General features: G+C 31.4%; 1 protein-coding gene and 1 long non-coding RNA gene across 7 annotated transcripts in view; one reads left to right on the top strand and one right to left on the bottom strand.

Annotated features, from left to right (window-relative positions):
• LOC112682925 (collagen alpha-1(XVIII) chain-like) overlaps positions 1-12,966 on the bottom strand; it is a 420,302-nt gene that overhangs the window by 60,283 nt on the left and 347,053 nt on the right. The window lies entirely within an intron of this gene.
• On the top strand, positions 1,555-5,226 carry LOC112682926. The gene is made up of 2 exons (XR_003148562.1): positions 1,555-1,696; positions 4,338-5,226. It is a non-coding gene; the product is annotated as an uncharacterized LOC112682926 (long non-coding RNA).

The following is a 12,966-nucleotide window of genomic DNA, read 5'->3' on the forward strand; positions in this document are numbered from 1 at the left end:
TATTATTAATTTTATTCGATATGAATGAAAATTTTATATAAAGGTCAGTTGTAGGTGAAAATCGGTCAGGATGTGAGGGCACTTATTCTGCTCCAATTTTCACCCCTGCGACTTTTCACTATAATTTTGACGTGTTTATTCTTATCCGGATATTACGTTGACTGAGACTCACATGAATCTCACGGACCCATACATGCATGGATTTAGAGATCTTTGGATCATTAGACTTCGTGCATGTAGGTACCATATGTGGACCTGCAGCTGATGAAAATGTTTAACAATTCAGCCGGTGTTCAAATAATAGTAGTCTTACTGACTTACCCTTAGAATGAAATGAAAATCATTTCTCATCGAAGTTTTGTACAACAATACTGATGACCCAAATTTTTAAGAATATTAAGTAAAATTCCAAAAAGTGTGTTTACTATTGTACTAATATTAACCAGCTTTTCGTACTAGTGATATATATAATTTTTTTCATCACAGCAGTATCTTTGGGCATAATAATTGATAACAAAATTAGATATTTTTAGTCTTATAAAAACATAATATTCACTAAAACCGATATTTGGTATTGTACTCAGATAACGGATAAGTCAGTTTGACAGTAATAATTTACTATAGCAAATATAACTATACCCTATATAGATTATTACTTTATAATTAGATACTTTTACTAACTTTTTTTTCGTGCATAACCTTTTTCACACAATTTTCAGTTAGGTTACATTAAGTTGACAGTAATATTAAAAATTATACATTAATCCCCATTTCATACTTTTAAAAAACATTTTTTAACAGGTTTTTTTTCTTTTATGGTTTCATCATGTTTAAAATTATACAATCGCATTTAAATACAGTAATAACATTATTATTATTTCGTTTAATTAGCATTTAAAGTGTTAAATTATAAACTAATTTTTAAAAAAAAAATTTACGCAGTTCAGCGGATTGTTTTTGTTAGAGATTCCACATTTTTTATTTATTTATTAATATTGTTCCAAGCAACTGTTTTAATATCATTTATGAAGGAAATACTGCAATGTAAATCAGAATCGTATACTAAATGAATATGAAGATAAGAAATTTAAGAACGAATAAAAGAACATGATGTAGATCATAAAGGTAAATAAAATCCCGTTGTTTGTGTTTAACAATATAACAACGACCTGTAATTAAAGAAAATCAAAGTATTACATTAAGGTGGAATACAAATCGAAAATTGCTTGGAAAGTTTCAGCAGACGAAATAGATCAAAAATATTTACTGCGCAGAAACGTACGTTGTATTGTCCACCAAATTGGGTATAAAATAATGGACAAAAAAATCAAAAAAAATTGGAAAAAAAACAGTGGAATACTACGGACAGGAACAGTGAAAAACGGTAAAAAACAGTAAAACGGCACATTGATAACGTTGATGATGGTGTACGAAATTCATGTGATACAAGTAATAAACAAATTAACGTATTTCCATTAATCGACGGCCACAACTTCTAAAATATAACACGGGGAGAAACTATTGGTATGAATAAATAGTGGAGAACAAGTGAACTAATCAGTTCGTACTGAACAGCGAAACCGTCAACACATTGTGTTGGAACTCGCAACGGGTTCGAAATGTAAGAGCTCTGCCAAGGAGATATAATCACTGTCTGTTGCCGATAAAAAAAACATTTGTGAGGATTTCCGTATTGGTAAGTGTGTTTGACACAATTATATTAGCTGTCGTTCAAATTCGAATGCAAGTATGCCATGATTTTTCGTTTTGTGCTTACGCTTTTTTAATTTTTGACCCGATTAACATTCAACATAATACCCTTAACTTCTTTACGGTTAACGACCATCTAAAATAAAATTATTATTCTAAAATAATAAACTAATTGCGTTGCCTATCGATAATGTTACGATTAATTTGTTGAATAATTACATAGTATATCGTTTGTTTTCCGAAATTACTCACAACAATATTAGGTGTTGTTTTTGATATATAATTTTATATAATTTTATAATTTTATATAATTCATATAAGAAAATATAATTTTCTTATATGAAATGCACTTGGGATAGTAGAAAACTAAAATTTCATTGCCTAGGTCAGTGGTGGCTAAACTACGGCCCGCCATCATTTAATATCTGGCCCGCGAAAGTCTTCTATATTACAGCACTTATTTGTATAACTGTAATATTTTGCATTTACGTAAAAAAAAATTTAGAATGCATTTTTTTATGGCCCGCGATAAAAAAAAAGTTGTTTTTTATGGCCTGAGGAAAAAAAGTTTGGCCACTACTAGCCTAGGTTATCGAAAAATTTCATACGAGGCATTGCAAAGCCATCGATAATTACGGTTTCAAAAGATTTCTAAAGCATAGATACACATGGAAATATGGAAATTTTTCGCGACGTTTGGTCGGAATGTACATCTAACCACTAGATGTCTTAGGACGAACAAATAAATTCCGATAAAAACCTAAAACACATGTTTATTCTACAGCATTATCATCATCAGTCTCGGAACACCTACCCACGGACGATATCCAAAACAACACGGAAATCGCGTAAATGTTTATAAATAATAACACGTCCCGAAAAACGCGACGGACGTCTAAAGTGGTTCGCTGAATAAATCTAAGCTCGAGCCCGAGATGCGTGCGTATATCCGGTGTGTTTGTATTCCATCCTGACGGCTTCAAAACGTCTAGAAAAAACAAATAGCACTTAACCACGATTACGTATGTGACACGGTTCACGTACAGCACTTAATTCTTACAACCACATGAGTGTCCGCGCGCACTATCGAGCTACAAAGTATTTTTCGGAATATTATCACGGGGGTAAAGGGATCACGGGGATTTATTTTCCTTTTTCTAATTTTTATTCTTCCCCATTTTCGATGCATATCATAATTCAAAAGGTTCTGTTGTTCCTTAGTTCCTAGCTTGTGCACTGCACTCGAAATGCTGTTAAAAGAGCCGCTTTTGCTCATTGATAACAGTATTAAAATTTATAATTATTCATTTATTTTTTTTTTTTAGAGTTTATATCGATAGAGTACTTATACTATTATACTTTGATTTAATCGCCATATTAATAAAACACTTTATACATCTTTATTAAACCAGAGTCTACAAATGTTATGCTAACATTCAAACATACAAAAACCATCGATGACAAGCTTATACGTTGTTAAAAAAAAAAAAAAAAACTCATGGATAACGTGCTTTTTGAGAATTTTATTTTCATTATTTTATCCATTCAAACGGTGAAATATTCGTATATTTTATGATATTCCTATGATTTTCTGAGACGTACGGGATAAATATTTGGGAGTACATCCTTTCGTTGCCCACTATTAGATGCTTGATCTGGATCCACGCATGCTTGAACGTATAGGCTTCTCAGATGTAAATGTTTTTAATTAACTGTCAGACTAGTCGATCGTGATCGTACGTCAGACATTGTATAAGTGTTGACGGTCTGCAATATTCTGTTAGAAAGTTAACAATTAAAACACTTTAATTAAAGTCATTTCCAGAAGTTCGTTTCAAGTGTAAAACTTGGTATACGATGCATATAGATACATAATAATATATATTACACACACGCAAGCCCCTTAGACACCTTTTCCCTTGGAACCGTGCCTGTACACATTGTGTACAATAACAATACGTCTCGGTAGTGAAATCATTTTTTATCACTAAAACGCTCGTATACAATATGTTTTGAAATGCATTTTTAAAATTATAGTGATATAATAACGTACCGTCTTCTGTGCTGGAATCTAAACACGCATTGTGTATGATAAGGTATTATCTTATATTTTGTGCGTGAAATACAACGATGTGACATATTAACACGCACATTATTTTCGTTCAGATTGCTCAGAATTTTGAAAACAAAAAAAAAATAATTACTCGGTTGAAAAAAATACCGAACAAATTTCATTTTTTGAGCTACAAATCATGGACCAATAACGCAGAGTTCGATACGATAGCATATTTCATACACTCACCTCTTCAGTGGCGCAGAAACCTATATTCAAGTAGGTTAGATGCCCTATCTGATAATATGTTAGTCATGGCTGAATTGGTACAGTATCCAGTGGTTAGCTCATTAGTTATTCTGTATTATAAATAAACAGGGTTGGTAATAAAACCGTTTAAAAATTTTAATTTTTAATTAAAAAGACTGAAAGCACATCTACCAGTCCATCGGTATAGCTTACACATTTAACTTTATAAAGTGTTAGTTTAATGTTTCGATTTGCTAAGTTCATTTTTCGAAAACGAGAGGGGGATGTTCTAGTGCCTAATGAAATAAATATTATGTTATATTAGGTTTACGACTGTTATTGGCGATGTTTCTCTAGTTTCACTAGTAATGGCTTCCGTTCTGGGGTGTACGTCTAAGAAAACCATTTATCAACCACTGGGCTGAAAAAAAAACGGTCAGCTATGAAGACCTGGAAATTGTGATGGATAGTTGAGAAGAGGTGAAGAGGAGAGCAGTTAAACGGATTTGGCATGGCTTTTGTTTTAAATGGTGAGCTCACTAAGCTTTTCGTTTGGTTTATAGACCCCGTTCTACATTCTGCTATACGCATCCGACATCGACGTGCCAAAAATTATTGACAAGATTCTTGCAGCAATCTCGTGGATTTACTTTTCATAATATAAACGACTCGGTTTATGACATTTTTTCTTGCAGCCGTCGTGGACGGATTGACTTGCGTAAAAAAAGGCAAACTATAATATTACGTATTTTATGTACAGTCTAATGCCACTGCAGACCTTAACAATGATAAATTCATTTTTCTGCTTCTCTTTTTCCTCATCTCTCTCTCGCTCTCTCTCTCTATTTCTATATCCCTCACTATCTCTCGTCTTCTATCAACATTATACGATAACAATACATATGTACTCAAACTGGTATAAAGTGTATTTCGTTTTCCTCGCGTTCGCTATTGCTGTCGTCGTCCGACGACGTATTGTTGTGTTCTACATCACATATAGGGTATTATAAAACGAACGTGTACTAATATAATATATATTATTTGGTTTATAAGTATGAAGATAGTGCATTTTACTGTATGAATTTGTAACGTATTTTTCATTATCTTTCTCTCAATCTCATTCCATTGTTTCTGTCCGTTATTTTTCTGTGATATTAAACAGATTATCAATCTGATTAGCAAAAAAAAAAAAAAATGAAAAAGATACGCAGCTGCAATACACAACGACTAACTTTATCATTTATACTATAACAAAAACAAAAACATATACAATGGCTTTGTGGACTGTGATATTAGACTATCAGCGAGTCGTTTTTAATCCGACGAAATAGATATTATAACAATATCGTTACGGGACATACAATATATATATATAAAAACACGCAACACGGTTCTATTGTCTTCGCCTTGCAATAAACGAACACATGAATATAAATGTGTATGAACGACTGCGAAATATAGTGAAACGTCTACTACGTTTGTTGCAACTCCGACGCGATACGATGCGTTAAGAATATCGCACAGGAAAACGGAATTATGTGCAACAGCCACCCATGCTGTTGTCCTGGGCGATGTGTTCGCGGATGTCGATTGGAACATTTGCAGATATCAGGACTTAAACGGTTCAAATGCTCGTACTAGATACTCAATTCATGTTGAACAAAGAATTGTTTTACCTATGATTTAGTGGTTTGAAATAAACGATTACGTATTTACGTATTACGTATTCGTAATGACTGCTGTACTTTCGAACGGTCCATTTATACGTAGGTGTGATAAAAGCTAAAAAAAATATTTTCTGTGTTTAGCGCACATCAACTTTACGATATCTGTGATGAACAAGTGACTGTTTACACGCGTTCAAGTTTCGTATATTATACACGTTTATTATTATTCGTACTACACAAAATGCGTAGTGGTACACTCAGTGTTAGACCTCGTAATGTGTACACACGGTACGGTATAGTGTAATACTAGTGTTGCACTGACCCTGCACCAGTTACGTTAATAGTATATCGTCGAACGAACAAAAATAACAACTGCACACCACCGACAAAAACGCCAGTCTTTTGATGATGCCCGGGCGAAATTCGTAAAAGACGACATTTGGTGTTTCAATTATATTTCATCCACTAAATCGATATGGTTACGCTAGGCTAATAATAGTTTGCAGTTCTGTTGTAACCTGTAATTATAAGTATCTATTTTTTTTCCTTTTTATGCGTGGAAATTTAAAATTCTCATTGTATTCGGCATGCACTATATACCTGTGGGAGAATCGTCTCAATGTTAATTTTCTTAACATAAAGATGCATATATATTTATACATATCATGTAATACAATTAAAAACAAACGTTTGCAAAAACCCACGATTCGATTTGAATTAATTAGGACTGATACGCATTCATAATAGTCAAAGTAAAAAGTATAAATCATGATTTTGTTGATATTGGTCATTGAGAACAGTATTTGCTTGATTGTTCGCAAATCTGCATTGCGCATCTAAAACCAAATCGATTTTTCTATTTTTCCGTTTGTGATCTTTTTAAAAGTACGATTTTTCTTTTAAAACATTTACGTATACACATTTTTTTTTTTGCGTAATTCAATCGACTGTATATAAATTATATAGATGTTCTAAAGATGATTTAATATTTATGGAATAGTAGCACCGAACATTTTTCCATATTTTTATAATATTTTGTCAATTTTTCATTATTATTATTATAAAACTGTTACTTCTTATTAAGTGATGATCGGAACATTACTGGTTGAAACTATGTAAATAGACACAAAAATAAAATTCACTTTATGGTAAAACCAATAAATTCTTTATTTTACTCAGAATATAAAACATAATATCCGAATTGTACTATTCGATTACAAAATATAAAGCGAGAAAAAATAATATATTAAATAAATATAAATACGATGTGAAGGTACCTGTTTATAATCCAACTAGGATATTATTGATTTGTTATGATTAGTAGAGGACACAAAGTTCTCAAAAGAAAATTCGAAAAAGTTTGTGTGTGCGTGTGTCTGAATATGGTTTATACACATAGAATGAGAAGTTACGAAATGTATGCGTTGTACCAAAAATTAAGAATGTTATAGAGTTTTGATGTTTCGTGGGACTTATGCGGTAAAGGGTCCCCCCCAGGGTAGTTTTGAAGGAAAAACGCAAACGAATCAGAAGAATTTCGTTTTTGAATATTTCGAAATTCAATGCAGAACAGTGATCTTGAGTGATTTTAATTCATTTTTGAGTAATAAAATATAATAACACATGAACCACGTAATAATATTACATTACCGAATGGAAGAACTGTTGTTATTTTTATTGTTATTTTAACAGTTTGAGTTTGTTTTTTGTATTTTTGCGTTCAGTTATTTTACGGGTCCTGACAAACGAAAATTTTGTGTGCGCAAATACTTGAACTACATGGAGACCAGTGGATAAAAAATCCGTAGAACTCTTGCCTTGTACCTACGATTTGTGGTCACCAGCCAGTTTTCAGAAAACAATAATCCTATTAAGAGTTATGAGATCACCGATTTTAAATCTCATCCTAAACCATATAATCTTTATAGAGCTTTCATCTGCCAAGATATCGAGATATCATTGACATTTTTCTTTTACCTTTGTGCTAGTAAACTGTCACGACAAACATCTGAGTATATGCGAACGTATATAAATGCATTTTTATTTATTTTTTATTATTTGCGTCACTGAGTTTTATTGTTTTGAGGCACAGATAACACATAGCAGATGAACGAAAAATACAACAGTATCTATACACGGATTTCGATGTTTCAAATTTTTGTTTTATTCTTATCGCACGAAAAAATAGTAAGTCGATATAAATATGAATATATTTGTGCATTATAAAATATTTTTATTTTTCCATTATACTGTTCGAATTTTATGACTTGAAAAGTATATATAAGTACATGAATAAATAATATAAACCACATAGACGAATAAAATTTTCTAAAATAAAGTTATGGTGTAGTAAAAACTATTAAAATTTAACTGAATATGAATAGTTCTCGTAGACGTACAAAATTTATCACATAGCACAAAATAATAAAAATAATATACTTATTGAGATTTAGTAAATAAAAAGTAAAGGCTTAATTAAATGTATTTGAACAGAACGGATGTAGGATTCACACAAATGTGCGGTGATATTTTTTATACAAATCAATAATTTTCATCATAAAATTGTAATTTTGAATATGTGTATGATAATTTAAAATAATAACTCGCTTATGAATAAATGAAAAATATTGCTCACTATAATCAAAGCCCGAGAGTTTGTGAAAACCAGGTTTATAAAAATAGATATTCAATAACAACATTTCCTTTGTATTTTTAAATAGGTAACTGTTAATATCAAATACGATCTGTTTGGTTATATGGAATTATGAGAATAACATAGATTTTCCCACAATTTACTTTATAGCTGCAAACCTACACCGCTTTTATTTATTCATTTAAAAACTTGTATAGTTGTGTTTATAACTTACTGCCTACTATAATTACTTCAAGTTTTAATATGAGTAATTCTAGTCATAATACTGATGATGAAAGTGATTTAGAACCACATAATGCATCTCTTTCGACTATTTCTCTGCAAAATGTATGTTTACCTTAGTCTAATTACTCCAAATATTTTTTTTTACAAAAGTATTTGAGTAGTATTTTCAATATTTGAATAAAAATATATTTGAGTATTTACTTAAATACTTTTTAAAAGTATTCTTTACAGCTCTGGTTATACGTTTAGATTATATTTATACTGTATATTGTTATATAAAACGAACGATATAATATTATCGAAACTGATTGATAATCACCATGGTCAAAACAATTTTCAAAGCAGTTAAACTTAAAATTAACAATGTTTAAAAACTGTTTTTAGTTGTATTCGTTGCATATATGTATAGTTCATATTCGTAGAAAAGTTTAGAAAACATTTTGAACTATTTTCTAACAACATCTTGCGACTTGCGACGAGAATAATGACACTGACAAATAGTGATTGTTCCTCCGGATTGGAATTCCAAGACGCGGAGTCATACGTGTGTGCAATGTTCATTTTCTCGACAAAAAATCCCAACCGTCGAAGTGGTATTACAACACACAACTGTGGCGATGATGGGCATTTGGACGCACAAGTTACCATATTGACTTCTTGGGATCAATCACTTTAGTAAAACATTAAAATCTATTCTTTCCGGAGGCAAGTTAGACAAGCGATCAGGTAACAAAATTAATAATAATAATTTGAATCCTTCCAAATCTTTTGTTCTAGGAAAAATGAACTTTTACAGAAGATGATGCGGGAAATGAATTGCCACTGCGCGGTTCAAGACCTTTTGTGTTCGCGCGCTACAGACACTCGGCGCACCCACACCCACGTTTGACTAATTGATATAAATAGCTGCGGGTAGGTCACGTAAGAATATTTTTCGTAGAGCCAAACACGAACCAGAGGAAAACAAAAGAAAAGCGATAGTTCGTTGACCACTGAGTCGTTGGGCATTTAATCTTTTTCCATTATTTTCTATTGGCTAGACGAAGGCGCTCGTTAACCCAAGTGTGGGATACAGTACGATTATGCACCGTTATCCTTTTTTTGACCGAAAATATCGCGACACGATTGCACGAGCCCCACTCTTTGTTCCTGATACGGAGACGTGTTGTTTTTAGTTATTACTGTTTCGTTTAAAATTCGTAACTTTATTAGACACTGTTGCACATTTGCAGGGATAACGCTATCGATGGACCGTACTTAAACTTGAGAGCTTAGTGTAGGCGTGTAATATGTATTCATATGATAACTGATTATTAGTCATCATTAATTAATGAATTTTTAATTAAATCATTAATAATTAGTATGTTCTGAAATACTCATAGCATTTAGAATGCGATTGTGTTTCAACCGTGCATTGACCTCGAGGCCGTGTTCGACGACCGGCAAAATCTGAGTGAACGAGAAAGTTATTTTTTTCTGCATAAACATTGTCCGTGGACATGGTTACCACGGGTGGAACTTGAGAAAAGCAAAAAACATAGGGCCTAGTACGAGTGGATAAAAACGTGGTCCGTTGGATGGGTGCAAAATAATAAACAACTAAGATCTTCAATTGCAGTACACGCGTATCGGATTTAAAATGTAATAATCGCAGCAATGTGCACGTCTGAAGGAATCGTAGTTCGTCCAGTTCAACGCGTCATCGGCGCCAAAATTCGCGTATTTTGCCACGCCTAATTATGCTGACCGAAAAGTTTTAAAACATTGAATCTAGTTGTGCATAACACATGAATTCATTGCATAATTGGTTTTTGGTATTTATTAATAATTAATCATAAAAAATAAAATCCAAGACGACCTTCTGATCTTGGAAAGTTGATCAAGTTTATTATGATGTAAGAACATAAATCAATATGAATTTATATTGATATACATGAATATAACTTTTTTTTTTTTTTGTCAGTGTTAAGGATTTTACAAAGATACTTGCTAATTTTTAATAATAATTATTAATCAAATAAAAATATAAGAAAGCGGAAAAAAAATAATGTGCATTTTTAAATTTATTGTTAAACATAGTGTGTGCTACTGCACACGATTTCAGATCTTACACGTCATATACATCAACAAACGTAATATTATATGTTGAACTATGACACAGTGTCGTGAAAAATCGATTTTGTGTATTTGCCGTTAGTTTATGAAAAATATTATTTCACGTACCCAACCTTAAAATTATCATATACGAGTACTACGATGTCTTTGTATATTGTACGGTTTCTTTTTTCTTAATTTTTTAATAAAACCGATGATATATGCTACGTTTTAACTATGAGTGTTTTACAAAACCTTATTAATTAAAACTGCTGATAAATCAATAATAAATATCTGCGTTTTTATAAATCTGTATAGTATAATATTATATCACAAAGAACGGATTAAAAACTATTAAGGTTTTATTTTGACGGAAAAACGGACACTTAATAAACTTTGAATGGGCAAGGTTTATTTGTTTTTACATTTTCCAAAAACAAATATATTTCTTAGCCACAGCTTACGCGGGATGATATTTTTCGGGTCACCAGATGAAAATAAGCTTATTTAATACGGTTTTATTCGATAGGTCGTGTTTTATGCGTCAATACCCGTAAAATACTTTGGATTCTCTAATAATAGTATAGTATAACTAATACTCCCAAGGGGTTGAGATTATTTTACACTTTTATTTAATTTAATTGAATCGGTCATTTCAAAAAGGCCATATCTCCATAAAATAGAAATTGTTAGGAAAAGATATAAAACTGTTTTTAAAGATCAAAATTAAATTTAGATAAAAATTTAAAAAATATTGTATTCTATAATTCTTATAAAAAACCAATTATGATATGGTCTCATAGGAAATATGCATTATTATTAATTAAAAACATCTATCACATAAAACTAGTTTTTAAAATGTGTGAAGAAATAGCTTCTTCGAGCTGACTGATTCATTTTACATATAGTAGTATAGAAATTTTCACTTATCATGATATTAACGATTGTGTGGTCTGTAATCTAGACTAAAAAAGTGTTGCTCATATTATATGACATTATTTTCGAGCGCAATTAAAACTACGGGGTAAAAGGGGATTTTAATTATAAACGGGGTTAATTACTTTTTATTTGCCACTAGACAAAGAATTCTGAGTGCGAACTTATAATCGGCCAGTGTCTGTTGAACGCACAGCAGGTGTAACGAATTACCCGACTTGGAAAAAACTGAAATGCGTTAAAACGCATCTGGCCACGCAGGGCAAGAGCCGCTTCCGGGATAAAAAATAAAAATTAATAATAATAAAATAACAATAAAACAACAATATATTTATCTAATTACGTCATTAATATTATTTTATTTTATTTTTTCTGGTCCGTTATAATTATTTTTCCCCCAATCCCGTATATTTTTCATTGCGCAGTAGGGGAGAAAAAAGAAAAGACAAAAATGAAAAGGTAACATTTTCAAAACCGCAACTAACACGTTTAAACAAAAAGTCGATAACTTCTAATTACACGTATAATTCACCATACTAAAGCCGGCTTAATCGTATGATTTTTTTTTTTTTTTTAATCCACCGTTGATATTGTGCTTTTTTTTACCGAAAAACATCATTATATTGTCACGAATATTATACATATATATTTTTTTTATATGAAACCTGCGTACATTATACATGTTACCCTGGGGACGTGAACGAGTCCAACATCAAGTATCGTAGGAAAAAAATAATACCACGTATTGACCATAAAATATGAGACCATCCGATAGACGATTTTAGTTCAATTTTTACCCTTAATTCCGGTAGCGTTCCCGTTTCCTAATCCCTTGGCAATTTTCAACAATTTTTGACGCTCTATTTCTCTGAAACTATTATTCAAGCACATTAATAATTTCGGTGTTACGAACCAAACGAACGGCATTAAATCATACTGAGTTATACGTTATATTTTTCAAGTGTTATTTGTCGGTTCTTTATTTTTTTCTCGTAGTACTGTAGCAATGCAATGTTATCTGGAAATCATATCCCTTCATACATAATAGTGTATATACATTCTCCTCCGTACTGTATTGTAACGGTTCGCAAAGATATTTAAAAGGTATTTTCCTAAACCATGTTTTCGATAATATGTATTCTTTAAAAAAATTTACAAATACGCGTATGTTGAATGTCATTTGTTGTACATTTTTTATTTAACTCAAATTTGAAGTTTATCGAAATAATACTACTACAGACATTAACAATTATTGTTTGGCGCTTAGAATGGTAAATAAAAGGTGCGGTTGAAACGCGAATTATATAATGAAGCTGAGTAAGTTTTTCTATTCACCTTACAAGTAGCGAACGCGTTTATTAATTTATTTTTATTTTTAT

Source organism: Sipha flava, unplaced genomic scaffold (assembly GCF_003268045.1).
Source record: "Sipha flava isolate LNK unplaced genomic scaffold, YSA_version1 215_pilon_pilon, whole genome shotgun sequence".
Lineage (NCBI taxonomy): Eukaryota > Metazoa > Arthropoda > Insecta > Hemiptera > Aphididae > Sipha > Sipha flava.